General features: G+C 40.4%; 1 long non-coding RNA gene across 7 annotated transcripts in view; it reads right to left on the bottom strand.

Annotated features, from left to right (window-relative positions):
* The window catches only part of LOC142254519 (uncharacterized), a 145,870-nt gene that overhangs the window by 66,953 nt on the left and 59,243 nt on the right, over positions 1-19,674 (bottom strand). For 6 of the 7 annotated variants that reach the window (XR_012727245.1, XR_012727244.1, XR_012727247.1 and 3 more), the window contains one exon: positions 631-675. The exons of the other annotated variant lie outside the window; for it this stretch is intronic. This is a non-coding gene — a long non-coding RNA (uncharacterized LOC142254519). The remainder of the gene's footprint in view (positions 1-630; positions 676-19,674) is intronic. 7 annotated transcript variants of the gene reach the window in all.

Raw genomic sequence — 19,674 nt, forward strand, 5'->3', positions numbered from 1 at the left:
AGGCTGAGTCAACTTTAATCCATGTCACCGGCTGCAAGTGTGATTTATTATTGCCAACACCTGTTAGGTGCCACAGGTAAGTTACAGGCGCTGTTATTACACAAATTACAGAAGCATCACAGGATTTTTCAAACAGTGCCAATACTTTTGTCCACCCCCTTTTTATGTTTGGTGTGGAATTATATGCAATTTGGCTTCATGACAATTTATTTTTTTTTCCATTGAAGACAAATTAAATGAAGAAAATACCAAAGAATTTGTGATTGCAATCATTCAATCATTTTCAGGAAGAAACTGGGTGTTCTCTGACAGAATTGCAGGGGTGCCAATACTTTTGGCCAGCACTGTGTATATATATATATATATATATATATATATATATATATATATATATATATATAGGCACTAGTGGCAATCAGCAGCAAAGATTGATTCCTCACAAGACCCCACTATTTGGGCGCATAGTCCAGGGGAGGATTGTTCTGACAGATTTTCCATTGGGGCACCGGAACTTTTGGGTACACCTCTGAGACCAGTGTTACCTTCCTATACTTCTGATTTTATACTTATCTCTGTACAGCGCTGTGGAATATGTTAGTGCTATAGTGTAATAGGACATATAATACTTACCCAGCAGACTTCCCTCTACTTTCTGTATTGTGGATGGCTGCCAATCTGTGGCAGAAAAGGGAAATTAATGTTATTTTTGTGACTTTATTTTCCACATTCAATTGTTTATTTACATCTTTTAACTTTTAATATAAACAATTGATATTTTAGGGTTAAACAAATGACAGAAAACAACACATTTTTATATTATTGCGCCCTATTTATCTATAAGTTAGAGAACATATTATCATTAATTGTTGCTACTTAAAACCAGACACATTCTTTTTTTTTTCTCTAATGTTTTTAGTTTTTGATTTTAGACTTTTTTTATTTTCTGCCCTGGTTATAAGGGCGGCTGTCAGGCCTCAGACGCTTTTATCAGCATTCAGAGATTAGACGATGGCACCTAAATGGATCATGGGAAACAATCATTTAGAAATGTTCATTGACTTCTGTGGGAGTGTTGTGGGCATGCTCTGTGACTTGTGCAGAGGTCATTGTGCAGGGAGTTGTGACCATCATCTACTATGAATAATGGATTCTATATTACCTATATATTGGTGTTGTTTGTTATTGTAATCCTGGCTGTGATGATAATGAGACTACTGAAAAGTCTTCTCTACAGAACAGGTGTCTACTGTATATACAAACTTTACCTGTAATTGTAATCATTACTGTAATGATGCATAAACTGCTGAAAAGTCTTCTCTACAGAACAGGTAGCTATATACACATTTTACCTGTCATTTTTATTCTGACTGTGATGATAATGAGACTGCTGAAAATTCCTCTTTACAGAGCTGGTAATGTCAGCGTATTATGAGGCTCAGTGTCAGAATAAAAATTGTAGGATTATTCACTATATAGAAAGTGAAGCGGAAAATGAAAAAATAAACAAATAAATAAAAAATGGGTATTATTTTTACATATATATATACAGTATATACTAAACACCAAAATAGAAGAATAGAACCCGTACCACATTTGTATTCACAATATATTATAAATATAAGGTCAATGATATATAACCAAAACGTGGGGATATTGGATCAATGGGACCATTCGGATTAAATACTGAACCAAAGAAGAAAAACCGAACAATATGGTCACTACATATATCTTTATTAATGTAAAATACACACAAATAAAATAAATAAATAAATATTAAAAGACACAAAGCTGTGAACTGGAAAAACGGCGTCAAAAACCTGCATATCATGTGATAACAATATTAATGAATCAAAGTTTCTCAGACAAGTACAATAGGACATAGGGTAGTATATGGGAATTCAGAGGCTCTGTGCATAATAAATAAATTATATGTATATATATATGGAATAAAGTGTCAAGTGCAAAAAGGTTTATAGCAGCAGTGATATCACAATGGAACTATCAGAAAAATTTATAGTTTATAATCAGAAACATTATAGCTGCTGACACATTATAAGCATATTATGCATGAATTCCACAAAATACTAAGCCACTGGCCTAAAAAAGCAGGTGAGATATAGGAGGAGGAGGGCGGCTCAGATAGGAGAAAAAGGTATACTCAAGTCTGTATGGCATTGAGCAAGTGTCAGAATCGACACAATAAAGGTCAAAAAGAAGTAAAGCATTAATATAATTACCAATGGCCACGGAGCACGACCACCTCCTGTTATGCGACGCCTGCCCCGACGCGCGCACGTTTCGTAGCGACTTCCTCAAGGAAGTCGCTACGAAACGTGCGCGCGTCGGGGCAGGCGTCGCATAACAGGAGGTGGTCGTGCTCCGTGGCCATTGGTAATTATATTAATGCTTTACTTCTTTTTGACCTTTATTGTGTCGATTCTGACACTTGCTCAATGCCATACAGACTTGAGTATACCTTTTTCTCCTATCTGAGCCGCCCTCCTCCTCCTATATCTCACCTGCTTTTTTAGGCCAGTGGCTTAGTATTTTGTGGAATTCATGCATAATATGCTTATAATGTGTCAGCAGCTATAATGTTTCTGATTATAAACTATAAATTTTTCTGATAGTTCCATTGTGATATCACTGCTGCTATAAACCTTTTTGCACTTGACACTTTATTCCATATATATATACATATAATTTATTTATTATGCACAGAGCCTCTGAATTCCCATATACTACCCTATGTCCTATTGTACTTGTCTGAGAAACTTTGATTCATTAATATTGTTATCACATGATATGCAGGTTTTTGACGCCGTTTTTCCAGTTCACAGCTTTGTGTCTTTTAATATTTATTTATTTATTTTATTTGTGTGTATTTTACATTAATAAAGATATATGTAGTGACCATATTGTTCGGTTTTTCTTCTTTGGTTCAATACAGTATATACTGTATATATATATACTTATATATATGTACTAGCTGTACTACCCGGCTTCGCCCGGGTTAATAACTGTTGTATAAATGTATAAATAGAATGTATTAACGCCCAGGATAGTAACTGTCTCTCTGTTTCTCTCCCATTCTCTGTCTGTCTCCCCCTCTGTATCTCTCTCTCTCTCTTTGTATGACTGTCTCTTTCCCTGTCTGTATCTGACTGTCTCTGTCTCTTTCTCCGTCTGTCTCAATCTCTTTCCCTGTCTATCTATCTCTTTCCTTGTCTGTCTATCTATCTCTGTCTCTTTCCCTGTCTGTCTCTTTCCCTCTCTGTCCCTGTCTGTCTCTTTCCCTCTCTTTCGCTGTCTGTCTCTTTCCCTCTTTCCCTCTGTCTCTTTCCCTGTGTCTGTCTCTTTGTCTGTCTCTTTACCTGTCTTTGTCTGTCTGTCTGTTTCCCTGTGCCTGTCTCTGTCTCTTTGTCTATGTCTGTCTCTTTCCCTGTCAGTCTGTCTCTTTGTCTGTGTCTGTCTCTTACCCTGTCTATGTCTGTTTCTTACCCTGTCTGTGTCTGCCTCTTTCCCTGTCTGTGTCTGTCTCTTTCCCTGGCTGCATTGTGACATGTCAACATTCCATATAAGGGCGTGGCTGCGCATTCTTCTGAAGTTCTGGCTACACTGTGGCTCCCAGCTCCATTCGCTTTAATGGAGGCAGGATTTTTGGTGAATAACTGTAAAGAGCGGGGATAATATTTCCCCTCAAAACATAGCCTATGATGCTCTCGGGGTCCAGAAGTGTGAGTGTGCAAAATTTTGTGGCTGTAGCTGCCACCGTTCAGATGCCAATCCCAGACATACATACATACATACATACATACACACACACATACACACATTCAGCTTTATATATTAGATATATATATATATACATATATACACTCGTGTGTATATATATATATATATATATATATATATATATATATGTTCATAAATGACCTAAGAATGTATAACATAAAAACTTTAAACCATTGGTTATTTACTGATAAGACATTCCCTATGGAGGAAGGTCAAGTCCAAAAGTCTAACGCTAAGACTCTGGTCCATATTCATCCTCAATAACTCTGCTTAGTTAAATGTTTTCGAAAGATTCATAAAATGAGGTTAATTTTTTTAATTGCATCTCACTCCGGTCCTCACTTGGATTAAGGTTTCCAGCAGTTTTTTTTTTATTTTATTTCATTTTTTTATTTTGATGCCGTTGAAGACTAATCTGACAATGTAAAGGATTGTGCAACTTTAAATGCAAAACAATTAAAAACAACAACAAAAAAAGATTCCTGAACCATGTGCACTATTGTGATGAATTTGGGGGGAAAAAAAATTGCAAATACAATAAGAAAAAAAAAAAAAAGAAAAGTGGCTTAAAAAAAGGGAGAAATGATGAATTGGGCCAACAAACTGACTTAGTTTTTTGTTTTTTATTTTTTTTTTTGAATTCTTGAAAATTCAGTCTAAATCAAAACATGTCAGGGTATAAAAAAAAAAATCTGGTTAGTAGATGTACAGTCATTTTCCATTTATATATTGGGTCCCTATGTTGGTTCTAATAAACTCAATTCATGTCCTAATTTTGTCCGTTTCATCCATGGATCAGACTTGGCCACTCAGGTTTATGGGTAAAGGTAGAGAACAATATGGAACCTTGAAGACCTTGATTTTACATCAATTGTTCAGCCATTTTTTCACCCATTTAACCAACCTATTGCTATGTATCAATGGGAAAAAAAAGTTTGCTTTACCATGTTCAGTTTTCAAAATCAGGTAAGGGAAAAAAACAGATGCAAATCAGAGGCAAAAGTTATGATACGCTGAAGAAATATGGCCTATTTTTGAGGGTTTATGAATGTAGCCCACGATGACCACTCACAGCCTCCTCTTGCACTCTTGCAGAATACACTTTAAGGCCTGTTTCACACGTCAGTGAAAAACACAGACATTTTTCACTGATGTGTAAAAAACACATATGTCCCTCCGTGTGCCGTGATTTACGGCACACGTGGGTCATCCATGTGCTATCCGTGATCTGTGTCTGTCATCCGTGATAAAACATGGAGGTATGCTCACCAGTCCCCGCTCCTGCTGTCCGTGGTGCTGAACTCTTCAGCTCTGCTGTGTGTTTTGGCCGCCGCTGAGCCCGCTGCAGCTACTTCCGGGTCGGCTGCTCCGTGCATAAATGAATATGCATGAGAATAAGCAGCCGGGCTGGAAGGAGGAGGCAGCAGAGGTTGAAGACAGCATCGCTGGAGACAGGTGAGTATAAAAAGCTTTTCATTTTCAGTGTCAGTTTTTTTCTGGTAAGTGTTTCACAGATCACACCATAGTGTGCTCCGTGGGACATCAGTGATGCCAGAAAAAAAACAGACATGTCTCCATGTAGAGCACACACATACATGCGTGTACACTGCACAAAGACACAGTAAGTGAAAAATCACTGATGTGTGCGCAGACCCATTGATTATAATAGGTCTGCGTATGTCCATGATTCTGGTACGTATAAAAACTAGCACTTATGTACCAGAATCACTGACGTGTAAAGGGAGCCTAAGGCTGAGTTCACATGTCCAGTAATCATCTGGTATCATAGATCCAGCAGAGATCCATTCTGCTAACACAACATTTTTGTCTGTTTTGAAAAAAATAGATTTTTGCAGGATCCATTTGCTTAACATTGGAGTCTATGGAAAACGGATTCGTTAACTGATTGCTATTTTGGATACTCGTACCCGATCTGTGTGAGAGCTGCAGTGCAATGCAGCTGGAATGACGAGGGACCTGACAGCGACATAGATCTCGGTGTGAGAGCCCATCCACCATCGGCACTTGCCAACTGTAATTGATTGGTTGTTTTGGGGTTTTTTTTGGGAGGGGGGTCTGCTTTCTTTTGGTGATGTCTGCTTTCTTTTAGTGATGTCTGCTTTCTTTTAGTGATGTCTGCTTTCTTTTGGTGATGTCTGCTTTCTTTTAGTGATGTCTGCTTTCTTTTGGTGATGTCTGATTTCTTTTGGTGATGTCTGCTTTCTTTTGGTGATGTCTGCTTTCTTTTGGTGATGTCTGCTTTCTTTTGGTGATGTCTGCTTTCTTTTGGTGATGTCTGCTTTCTTTTAGTGATGTCTGCTTTCTTTTGGTGATGTCTGATTTCTTTTGGTGATGTCTGCTTTCTTTTGGTGATGTCTGCTTTCTTTTGGTGATGTCTGCTTTCTTTTGATGATGTCTGCTTTCTTTTAGTGATGTCTGCTTTCTTTTGGTGATGTCTGCTTTCTTTTAGTGATGTCTGCTTTCTTTTGGTGATGTCTGCTTTCTTTTGGTGATGTCTGCTTTCTTTTAGTGATGTCTGCTTTCTTTTGGTAATGTCTGCTTTCTTTTAGTGATGTCTGCTTTCTTTTAGTGATGTCTGCTTTCTTTTGGTGATGTCTGCTTTCTTTTAGTGATGTCTGCTTTCTTTTGGTGATGTCTGCTTTCTTTTGGTGATGTCTGCTTTCTTTTAGTGATGTCTGCTTTCTTTTGGTGATGTCTGCTTTCTTTTGGTGATGTCTGCTTTCTTTTGGTGATGTCTGCTTTCTTTTGGTGATGTCTGCTTTCTTTTGGTGATGTCTGCTATCTTTTAATGATGTCTGCTTTCTTTTGGTGATGTCTGCTTTCTTTTGGTGATGTCTGCTTTCTTTTGGTGATGTCTGCTTTCTTTTAGTGATGTCTGCTTTCTTTTGGTGATGTCTGCTTTCTTTTGGTGATGTCTGCTTTCTTTTGGTGATGTCTGCTTTCTTTTAGTGATGTCTGCTTTCTTTTGGTGATGTCTGCTTTCTTTTGGTGATGTCTGCTTTCTTTTGGTGATGTCTGCTTTCTTTTGGTGATGTCTGCTTTCTTTTGGTGATGTCTGCTTTCTTTTAGTGATGTCTGCTTTCTTTTGGTGATGTCTGCTTTCTTTTGGTGATGTCTGCTTTCTTTTAGTGATGTCTGCTTTCTTTTAGTGATGTCTGCTTTCTTTTGGTGATGTCTGCTTTCTTTTAGTGATGTCTGCTTTCTTTTGGTGATGTCTGCTTTCTTTTGGTGATGTCTGCTTTCTTTTGGTGATGTCTGCTTTCTTTTGGTGATGTCTGCTTTCTTTTAGTGATGTCTGCTTTCTTTTGGTGATGTCTGCTTTCTTTTGGTGATGTCTGCTTTCTTTTAGTGATGTCTGCTTTCTTTTGGTGATGTCTGCTTTCTTTTAGTGATGTCTGCTTTCTTTTGGTGATGTCTGCTTTCTTTTGGTGATGTCTGCTTTCTTTTAGTGATGTCTGCTTTCTTTTGGTGATGTCTGCTTTCTTTTAGTGATGTCTGCTTTCTTTTGCTGATGTCTGCTTTCTTTTGGTGATGTCTGCTTTCTTTTGGTGATGTCTGCTTTCTTTTGGTGATGTCTGCTTTCTTTTAGTGATGTCTGCTTTCTTTTGGTGATGTCTGCTTTCTTTTGGTGATGTCTGCTTTCTTTTGGTGATGTCTGCTTTTGTTTTGGTGATGTCTGCTTTCTTTTGGTGATGTCTGCTTTTGTTTTGGTGATGTCTGCTTTCTTTTGGTGATGTCTGCTTTCTTTTAGTGATGTCTGCTTTCTTTTGGTGATGTCTGCTTTCTTTTGGTGATGTCTGCTTTCTTTTGGTGATGTCTGCTTTCTTATGGTGATGTCTGCTTTCTTTTGGTGATGTCTGCTTTCTTTTAGTGATGTCTGCTTTCTTTTGGTGATGTCTGCTTTCTTTTGGTGATGTCTTCTTTCTTTGATGTAGAGTCCTGCTGTATTCTTTAACTTTTTATAGCTGCTTGGACACTTCCTTATGGAACCGCAACTAGGGCTTATTTTTGGAGTAGGGCTTATATTTTAAGCATATCCAAAAAGCCCAAAAAATCGTACTAGGGCTTATCTTCAGAGTAGGTCTTATTTCGGGAAACAGGGTAATTGAGAAAGTTCCTACACTCGGAATGCTCAGTTTTTAACTACAGATAAAAAATGTCTCTGTCACGATTCCGCCGTGCGGAGCATCTTGCACACAGGTGATGCTCTGCCGTGCCTTCCTGAACTTCAGAGTCGGCACTGACATGTTTCCTTTCTGCAGAGCGTTTTGCATTTGGAGATGCTCTGCTGTGTTTCCTTGAGCACTAGCTCACAGGTTGTTTGACAGCGCAGGATTACATGCAGGTTCTGGGAGCTTTTACTCAGGTGTTCCCTCTTCCTGGTAATAGAAGCTAACAGAGAAAACGGTGTATAACAGGGCACTACACATCATGAATGCAGGAATAATAATTTATTTTATTGCACTACAAGGACTGTGCTGTCCTCTTCCTCAGGTGTTCTTAAGAGCACCTGAGGAAGAGGACAACACAGTCCTTGAAACGCATAGTGAAATAAAATAATTATTCCTTCATTCATGGTCTGCAGCGCCCTGTTATACACCGTTTTCTCTGTTATCTCCTAGTGTCTATATCTTTGCATTTTTGCAATTGCAAGACAATACAATCACTGATCTTCTTGGGGAGACCAGCTAAAGAAAACACTGCTGGCAGCCAACGAAGGCACTCAACACAGTGAAATCCTAGGTGCATTGCCCCCTGGGAAGTATGCAAATCAAAAAAGGTCCGTGGAGCCTCTGTTAGGAGTCTCGACACAGAAAATAGCCAGATATCCCTCCAGGAAGGACCTAGCTAAGTAGTGACTCTTTTTAGGAGACCACGATAGCCACCATATTAAGTGACCTTTTTAGTCAATATCCAACTCTTTGACGAGTTTAAAGGTATGACAAGGGAAATACCAAGGCCAGGTATCCATCCACAGACAGCTGTTTCGTTGTATTCCCCCTCATCAGTGTGGAGTAGGATTCTGGCCAGGTGGGAGCAATGCCTAATAGACCAGCAAGACAAAACAATCACTGATCTCGAGGAGACCAGCCAGAGAAAACACTGCCGGCAGCCAGCGAAGGCGCTCAACACAGTGAAATCCTAAGAGCCACTCCTTGGCTAGGTCTTCCCGGAGGGATATCTGGCTATTTTCTGTGTCGAGACTCCTAACAGAGGCTCCACGGACCTTTTTTGATTTGCATTTTGCAATTGAGAAAGTGTATGGTGCAGCACAAGACCATGGAGGATCTATCCACCTCCATCATAGGAGGGGAATGATTGCAAATACATCAGCTTTTCTGCCCGGCCAGTCTCCTGACTGCATCTATTGTTACTCACCCAACTACAGCAGCCTGAGGAGGAACTGACAGACACCTTCCCTGTCACACGTGGAGGACTGTGCTCCATCAACAGCTGCAGATCTCTCTGCGTGCCAGTGTCTGAGTCCAGGCAATCACTGTAGTTGTGCAGGGGTGCACAACCATCGGGGTGAGTAGTACCTTGCATTTAATTTACGCTCACCACTTTTAGCAGGTTCACACAGGAATGCCCCCTCTTTTTTTTTTTTTAATTTTAGCCCTACATATCTTCCTGGTAATTGCTCTGTTTCATTACTGAGCATGCTCCCCAAGAACCTCGCCAGTCGTACTCTCTGGTTCTGCAGTTGTGCTCTTGGCCTGTGTTTGTGCTTGTGTTCTGATCTAAAGGCTGCTTTACACGTTACAATTAATCGTGCAATCGCATTTGTGATCAAACCCGCCCCCATCGTTTGTGCGGTACGGGCAATTTTTTGCCTGTGTCGCACAATGTTATAACCCCCCCGTCACACGTACTTACCTTCCAAACGACCTTGCTGTGGGCGGCGAACATCCACTTCCTGAAGGGGGAGGGACGTTCGGCGTCATAGCGACGTCACACAGCAGACGGCCAATAGAAGTGGAGGGGCGGAGATGAACGGGACATAAACATCCCGCCCACCTCCTTCTTTCAGCATTGCCGGCGGGATGCAGGTAAGCTGCAGTTTATCGTTCCCAGGGTGTCACACGGAGCGATGTGTGCTGCCTCGGGAACAATGAACAACAGGACGTTCGATTTTTAGAAAATGAGCGACGTGTCAACGATGAACGAGAAGGTGAGTATTTCTGCTCGTTCATAGCTGTCATACGCTACAATATCACTAACGATGCCGGATGTGCATCACTTATGATGACATCTCGTTAGATATATCGTAGCGTGTAAAGCCTGCTTAAGTTTCTTGACCCCAGACCGTTGTTTGACTCCTCTCTGTCCGCTCCCTGTTCTTGTTGTTACCTCCTGGCTTCTCACCTCGGACCTTTACCTGACCACATCTCTGCCTGCTCCCTGTTCTTGTCGTTACATCCTGGCTTCTGACCTCGGACCTTTACCTGACCATGTCTCTGCCTGCTCCCTGTTCTTGTCGTTACATCCTGGCTTCTGACCTCAAACCTTTACCTGACCACGTCTCTGTCTGCTACCTGTTCTTGTCGTTACCTCCTGGCTCCTGACCTCGGAACTTTACCTGACCACGTCTCTGTCTGCTCTCTGAATCTAATACATACTTTCCTGGAATTCTGAACCTCGGCCTGTGACTTGCATCTGTTTCTGCTTACTCCCTGTGTCCTGGCATGTCCTCCAGTTTCCTGACCCTGGCTTATCTGACTACCCTTCGCCCTATACTATCCTTAAGTAGTGACTAGTGTCACAGTTTCTTTCTGGAGGACCTAGCACATTTATACGCAGCATAGAAATCCCTTTTATTTTAATTATAACTGTGTAATGCTTTCTTTGTCCTGTAGAGGTGCTGCAGAAGAATAGAACACTTGTCAGATTAACCTAAAGATTACAGCTGATCACTGGGGATCCCTGCAGATACTCGCTAATGAGGTTATTGTCAGAGAATATCCCTCGAAAGGAATTGTGCAAAATGTATTAACCCATCAAATGTAATGTGGATTCAACCTGGAGCCCACTTTAGTAACTTATTGACAGTTTAATAAATAAAAAGTGTTTGATACTCAACTATTTTCTGTGGCTTCAGTTTACTAGAAAGTGAAATGTTTATTATATTAATTATAATATATATATACAGTACAGACCACATGTTTGGACACACCTTCTCATCTCTAGAACAATTGTTAAGAGGAGACTTTGTGCAGCAGCCTTCATGGTAAAATAGCTGCTAGGAAACCACTGCTAAGGACAGGCAACAAGCAGAAGAGACTTGTTTGGGCTAAAGAACACAAGGCATGGACATTAGACCAGTGGAAATCTGTGCTTTGGTCTGATGAGTCCAAATTTGAGATCTTTGGATCCAACCACCGTGTCTTTGTAGAAAAGGTGAACGGATGGACTCTACATGGCTGGTTCCCACCGAGAAGCATGGAGGAGGAGGTGTGATGGTGTGGGGGGGCTTTGCTGGTGACACTGTTGGGTATTTATTCAAAATTGAAGGCATACTAAACCAGCATGGCTACCACAGCATCTTGCAGCGGCGTGCTATTGCATCCGGTTGGCGTTTAGTTGGACCATCATTTATTTTTCAACAAGACAATGACCCCAAACACACCTCCAGGCTGTGTAAGGGCTATTTGACTAAGAAGGAGAGTAATCGGGTGCTACGCCAGATGACCTGGTCTCCACAGTCACCAGACCTGAACCCAGTTGAGATGGTTTGGGGTGAGCTGGACCGCAGAGTGAAGGCAAAAGGGCCAACAAGTGCTAAGCATCTCTGGGAACTCCTTCAAGACTGTTGGAAAACCATTTCCGGTGACTACCTCTTAAAGCTCATCAAGAGAATGCTAAGAGTGTGCAAAGTTGTAATGAAAGCAAAAGGTGGCTACTTTGAAGAACCTAGAATATAAGACATATTTCCAGTTCTTTCACACTTTTTTAAGTATTTCATTCCACATGTGTTAATTCATAGCTTTGATGCCTTCAATGTGAATCTACGAATTTCAGAGTCCTGAAAATAGAGAAAACTCTTTGAATGAGAAGGTGTGTCCAAACTTTTGGTCTGTACTGTATATATATATATATATATATATATATATACATACACACACACACACATATATTATAATTAATATAGTAAACATATATTAATAACATATATACCATTAATTATAATATGTATATATATATTTTTATATAATATATATATTATAATTAATATAATAAACATATATTAATAGCATATATAACATTAATTATAATATATATATATTATAATTAATATAATAAACATTTGACTTTCTAGTAAACAGAAGCTACGGAATATAGTTGAGTATCAAACACTTTTTATTTATAATATACATATATATATATATATATATATATATATATACATATATATACACATATACATATATATGTATATTATAATATTTTATATATATATAATATTTTATATCTATCTATATATATAATATTATATATATATGTATATATATATGTGTATATATATATATAAATTTTTCATTATAATATAATAATTAATAATATGTTAATTATAGTAATATTCTATATTATTGTTTATTATTGCTGAAGTCATTTTGTAAATATTTTGTCATTTGTATATGGTGTCTTTTACAGTAAGTTTTCACATCCCCATTACTGCCTTAAAAAAATGGAAATATCCAAGTTTACCATGTTTATAACCCCCCCACACACACACACAAAGGTATATACGTGCGTACCACTGTTAGAGTAACATCTGTCGGGTTTTTGAAGCACTAACAAACTTCAAGGGTGGATTGTCCATCATGTGCAATAGAACACTTCTTTATTGATAAATAGTTGAAAAATGTTACAAATGTTTGAATCTTCTTTTTACAACATTTGTCAACCAAGTATCAATAAAGGGGAAACACTTGAATTGCAAGTGCAGCATCTTTATTCTTAGAATCATTATGGGGGGAATCAAATCTGATCAGAGTAAAAGATACAAAGTGATACAATGTAGCAATGGCCTGGCAAGCATAACTTTTTTTTTTATCTGATCCACAAATGCAATTTTTAAAGGACCCTTATTATATAAATATTCTATAGAGACCTGCTCCACTTGCTCTACGTATCCGTGCTGCTCAGAATGACTTAGATCTAACTTTATATACCAAACATTCGATAACAAGATTGCATTTTTATTTTTTTGCATTTCACTTAATGGAGGTTTCACTAAATTGCACAAAGGCAAGGTTACTGAGTGTCTGATTCTGGGAAGCCGATGAGATAATTTCATAAGCAATAAATTAAATGGTGCAAATATTAGATTTGTGTCTGTAAAGTGTTTTATGTAGAGCAATGTAACGTTCATTGTTGACGGATATGATCAACGTTCATCTAAAGTGTTCAGAAGTCTATAGACCCCGGTTCTTACTTATAGCCTTACTGTATGTTGTGTATAAAAACTTTCAATATCAAAACAAAAGTTAAGGGATTTTACATTTCACCTAATGGAGGTTTTTGTTACATTGTATAAGGACAAGGCTGCGTATTGTCTGCTCTTGGACAGATGACATGTCATAAGCAAAGGAAATAAATGGTGCAAAGTTTAGATTTGTGTCTGGAAAGTTTTACATAAAGAAATATAATTTTCATTCTAGGCTTGTACGACATGGCCAGCATTTGCCTAAAGCAGAGCTGGGCAAAGAGCAACCCATTGGCCATATCCCGTCCTCTGGCTGTTCCAGTCCGGCCCGCCGATACAACCGAAGGGCTGAAAATAGTGGCCCACAGGCCGCACCATACCCTCGACCTCTGTCTTCCCGCTGGCCACATCCCGATGCCACTACTATCCACATCCTCAGGATGCAGACAGCAGTGAATACATACATTGGTGGAGTATAGAGCCGCCAGCATCTTCCACCAATCAGAGAATCAGTGCACCATAGGCAGGAGCAGAGCACTGGTGGAATGGGAGCGAGGTCAGTATGTGGTGTTTCTTTCTCCATAGGTGTATGGGATATTTGCATATGTAGGATGATATGTGGGGGCTCATATTGTATAGGAGGAGGGTATTTGGGCCTCATATTGTATATAGGAGGGCTATGTGGTGGCTCATACTGTATTTGGGGGGCTATGTGGAAGCTTATACTGTATATAAGGGAATATGTAAAGGTTCATACTGTAAAAAGGGGTTATGTGAGGGCTCATACTGTACAGTATATAGAGGGGCTATGTGGGGTCTCACACTGCGTATATTAATTGATTTTATCTTTTGATAAATCGGGTCATTTCTGAAAGCGGCGATACCAAATATGCGTATCTTTTTTAATTATTTTCTTTTCAATGGGGAAAAGGGGGTGATTTGAACTATTATGTGTTTTTTTAGTTTTATTTTTTTTAAACTTTTTTTTACACTTTTTATTGCTTTTACTACTCCCCTTAGGAGACTTGAAGCTGATATGCTCAGATTGCTTGTGCTGTTCAGAGCAATGCTTCAGCATCAGCACCAGTACCAGCACCAGCATCAGCTTCAGCACCAGCATCAGTATCAGCACCAGCATCAGTATCAGCACCAGCACCAGCATCAGCATCAGCACCAGCATCAGCACCAGCACCAGAATCAGCACCAGCATCAGTACCAGCACCAGCATCAGCACCAGCATCAGTATCAGCACCAGCACCAGCATCAGTATCAGCACCAGCATCAGCATCAGCACCAGAATCAGCACCAGCACCAGCATCAGTACCAGCACCAGCATCAGCACCAGCATCAGCATCAGCACCAGCACCAGCATCAGCACCAGCACCAGCACCAGCTTCAGCACCAGCATCAGCATCAGCATCAGTATCAGTACCATCATCAGCATCAGCACCAGCATCAGCACATCTCTGAACAGCAGAACTGTTGATCTCCTATTAATGTAGCGCTCAGCCGCCGTTCACAGGATCTATGTCATGACAGTGGCGCTATCATCAGCTGACCCCCCCCCAGGCTATCATGACAACCCATAACGGGGCCGTTGATGGGGGTGCTAAATTACATGCTCCCCGCCGATGCGCGTTAAATCCCGCTGTCAGAGTTTGACAGCACGACCTAACTAGTTAATAGGCGTGGGTTGATCCCCAATGCATTTACACTTGTTAGCTGCACATGTCAGCTGATATGCGGGGAAACATGCGGGCTCCCTACGTGAGCCTGCATTAAAGGGACAGACATGCCCTTGAACGTACTGGTACATGCAAGATCATGAAGGTGTAAAGTAGCTGATGAAGCTATTTCATATGCAATGAATTACAGTGCTTTGAAAAAGTATTCATACCCTGTGAACATTTTCACATTTTTTTCACATTACACCCAAATCTTTATTGGGATTTTATGTGCTATACCGGCGCAAAGTAGCAAATATTTGTGAAGTGTAAAGTAAATGATGCGTGGTTTTCTATTATTATTTTTAAAATACAAGTCTAAAAATTGTGACGTGCATTTGTATTCAGCCCACCCTCCTCGAGTTAATACTTTGCAGAACCACCTTTTGCTGCAATTACTACTGCAAGTCTTTTGGGGTCGGTCTCTCCAGCTTTGCACATCCAGAGGTGACATTTTTGCCCCTTCTTCTTTGCGCTCGCTCACTGAGATTGGATGGAGATGTCTGTGATCAGCAATTCTTACACTTTGTCACAGATTCCCAATGGGAATTGAGGCTGGGCTGTGACTGGGCCGTTCACATACATGACTATGTTCTGATCTAAACCCTCCATTGTAGCTCTGGCAGGATGTTTAGAGTTGTTGTCCTGCTGGAAGGTGAATCTACGCCCCCAGTTTCAAGTTTTTGTTGTAGTTTCTAACAGATTTTCCTCCAGGATTGCCCTATATTTAGCTCCATCCATTTTCCCATCAACTCTGACCAGCTCCCCTGCCTCTGCTGAAGAAAAGTCTCCCCACAGCAGGATGCTGCTACCACCATGTGTGACGGTGGGCATGGTGTCTTTCAGAGTGATGTAAAGTGTTACTTTTCCGCCACACATAGCATTTTGCATTTAGCCCAAAACGTTTTACTTTGGTCCCATCTGACCAGAGCACCTTCTTCCACATGCCATGTAATGGACACAGCTAGCATGTGGAAGGACCTGCTTTTACACTGCACAAATACTTATACTAAAGGTTGATATATCCCATAAAATCCCAATAAAATACATTTAGGTTTATGAGTGTAATCTAAAAAAATGTAGAAAAGTTCACAGGCTATGAATACTTTTTCAAGGAATGGGGAATGGTGCAAACATTAGATTTGTGTCTGCAATTTTGTATTTGAAATAAATAAATGTAATAATGCTAAACAAAGAGTTTATGATGCCGTCCATATGCTCTAATAAGACATCTGGTTGGGGGTTGTCCATTTAGATTTGTTTTGTGGGGTTTTTTTTCCAGTTTATGCCAATCTATTAACCTTATAGGTTAATGGGAATCTGTCACTAGGTTTTTGCTGTAATCTGAGAGCAGCTTGATGTAGGGGCTGAGACCCTGATTCCAGTGATGTGTCACTTATTGGTCTACATGATCTGATTTAAAAAATTAATCCCTCTTTTTCTCTGCTGCAAATTTAAAGGGGCTGTCCACTACTTTGACATTGATGGCCTATCCTTAGGATAGATCATGAATGTACGACAGCACTGAGTGGGGCTCATCAGCTGTTGTCGGTACCACCGGCGGCAGCAGGCAGCGGGAAATGCTCAGTTCTAGAGCTTCCCCGCCTTCTGATAGCGGCCGGGTACTGCACATCCGCCTCCCATTCTAATCAATAGGAGGTCGATGTGCATTACCCAGCTGATGCCAGTATTAAAAGAGGCTGCAGCGCCGGAACTGAGCATTTCCGGCTGCCTGCTGCCCCCGCTTAGAGGGAACACAGCTAATCAGTGGGTGTGTGGAGTGTCGGACCCTGGCCGATCAGACATTGATGATGTAGCGCCCCTGAAACCATCAGGGTGCTACAAGGTTCTGCATCCCCACAAGGATGCAGGGCCTACCCCCTTAGGGACCCAGAACCCCAGTGCCGGTACCAACAAAACCAAGGTGATCCCAGTTTTCCCCAACAAATCCCCCAAACAATGGAACAGGGCTAGGGTGGGACCAATGGATGGCCTCCTAGAGGTGGAGCCACTCCAGTCCACTAGTTGACCAGGTGGGAGGGGCAGACTGTGGAGAGTAGTCAGTAAAGTGTCAGACAGGCGAGAGGTGAAGTTGGAAGAAAAGTGACGTCCTGACTCGGGTTGACGGTGACCTGGTACCCAGCAGAAGTGGTTGCCGGTGGAGTACGGTGGAATACTCCCGGAACTACGAAAATAACTTACTAATGGTCATGTGACGACCACTGGACCCAGCAAGCAGAGCCGAATGCTAAGCGTATGTACATACATTGAGTATTTGTAGCAGATTTTTCTGCACTAAAAACAAGAGTATTGACAGAAAAAACTCTTTATTTGCAATGCATTTTTGATTCTTTTTACATGCATTTTTTCCCATTAATTTGTATGGGTGAAAAAAAGCTGCAAAAATACGAGAAAAAAACTGACATGCTGCAGATTTGCAAATGCTTTGATGGTTCACATTTGCAAAGAAAAAAGAAGTAATATTTGTATTATATTTCAGAAATTTCATTCACATTGCTGGTACTGTAAACTGCAGCATTTTTTATCCTTGAAAAACACTTAGCAAAACCAAGGCAATAAACACAGAGTGTGAAGAAATGCTAACAGTCTGTATCTTAAAGGGAATGTGTCACCAGGTTTTTGTTCCGTAATCTAAGAGCAGCAAAATGTAGGGGCAGAGATCCTGATTCCAGCGATGTGTTACTTACTGCGCTGCTAAGTGTAGTTTTGATAAAATAACAGTTTAATCATCAGGAGATTATCATTAGAGGACTACTTCCAGAGCTGCAGGTAGTCCAGCATATTCATGAGCTCTGTATAACCCCACCTCCACCACTGCTTGGAAGCTTTCTGTGTACACTGTATATGGGCACTTCTCTTTGCTGATACTATTGACTATAGTCAACCTCTCCCCTGTTAACAGTGAGCAACAGAAAAAAAAATGGATTTCATATGTTGGAAGCTGAAAAGTACATTACAAGGCAAATTAGGAAGAACTAATTCTGATTACTGATATACAATCAGGGGGACCTTGCATTCCCTGTAAGATTTTAATCCATGATGGGGTAGTGTGTTACTAACTGTGATCTTTGAGACTGTGGTCCCAGCTCTCTTCAGGTCATTGACCAGGTCCCCCCGTGTAGTTCTGGGCTGATTCCTGACTTTTCTCAAAATCATCCCTACCCCACAAGGTGAAATCTTGCAAGGAGCCCAAGACCGAGTAAGATTGTCAGTCTTCATGTGTTTCTTCCATTTTCTAATATTTGCACCAACAGTTGTTGCCTTCTCACCAAGCTGCTTGCCTATTGTCCTGTAGCCCATCCCAGCCTTGTGCAGGTCTACAGATTTGTCCCTGGTGTCCTCAGACAGCTCTTTGTTCTTGTACATGGTGGAGAGGTTGGAGTGTGATTAATTGTGTGGACAGGTGTCTTATATAGAGGTAACAGATTCACACAGGTGCAATAAATACAAGTAATAAGGGCAGAATAGAGGTTTCTAACCAAAAAAATAACAGGTCTGTGAGAGACAGAATTCTTGCTGGTTGGTAGGTGATCAAATACTTATTTCATGCAAATTAATTATTTAAAAATCGTACAATATATTTTAATGGATTTTTTTGTGGATTCTGTCTGTCACAGTTGAAGTATGAAAAATATTACAGACCTCTCCAATCTTTGTAGGTGGGAAAACTTGCAAAAATGGCAGCGTATCACATACTTATTTTCCCCACTGTATATATGTAATTAGAATAAGTTCTTCCCAATTTGCCTTGCAATGTACTTTAAAGCCTCCAACACATGACATCCTTTTTTATCTGTTACTCACTTTGCCATTTCCACACTATGTCAATTCGCTTCCGAAACCCAATTCTTATCTTTGAACAAAAGATCTAGCAGAATAAAATTCTTGTTATCTCCCCTGACAGCAGAGGTTGGGTTGGGGGGGTGGGGGGGGGGGGGGGGGCAGAGGTGTCAGGACGTATACACCTTTGACTCTCAGTGGAGCTCTTGCAGGTCTAAAAGGTCCCCTAAATATGTATGGATGACTTAAAGGGGGACTCCTTTTTGGATAAGCCCCAAATTATTAGGAGGTTTTCTTGACCATTAACTAATTACAAAGTATCTCTCTGTAGAGCTCCAGTAAATAGCACTAAATATTAAATTTCCTAAAGCGCTCCCGCAGGATAATCTACACATTGCACAGGGCCCAATAGGTTGCTTGTGCCTTCGTCTCAAGTTTTAGCACTACTGTTTCTGCCCTAAATTGCACCAAAGAGGCTAAACGGGCAAGCGGACATTTTTTTTATCTATCCATTTATTCATTCATTCATTCATTCATTGATTTTTGCTTTGGGCAACATGACGAGAGATGCACATAAGACAGACTTGAGGACTATGGGCTTGGTGTTACATAGTTACATAGTTACATAGTTACATAGCTACTTAGGTTGAAAAGAAGCCCTCGGTCCATCTAGTTCACCCTTCCTCCACCAGTTCTACATTTGGCCACTAAGTCATTTATAACCAACAATGTTGTGTACTGAGGAAATCCTCCAGCCCTGATATAAAAGCTGTTATAGTATCTGCCATTACTACCTCTTGTGGTCGGCATTCCGCAGTCTGACTGCTCTAACTGTAAAGAACCCTTTCCTATTTAGCTGTTGGAATCGCTTTTCTTCCACTCGCAGTGAGTGCCCCCTGGTCCTTA

This window comes from Anomaloglossus baeobatrachus, chromosome 10 (genome assembly GCF_048569485.1).
Source record: "Anomaloglossus baeobatrachus isolate aAnoBae1 chromosome 10, aAnoBae1.hap1, whole genome shotgun sequence".
In the NCBI taxonomy this organism is placed as follows: domain Eukaryota; kingdom Metazoa; phylum Chordata; class Amphibia; order Anura; family Aromobatidae; genus Anomaloglossus; species Anomaloglossus baeobatrachus.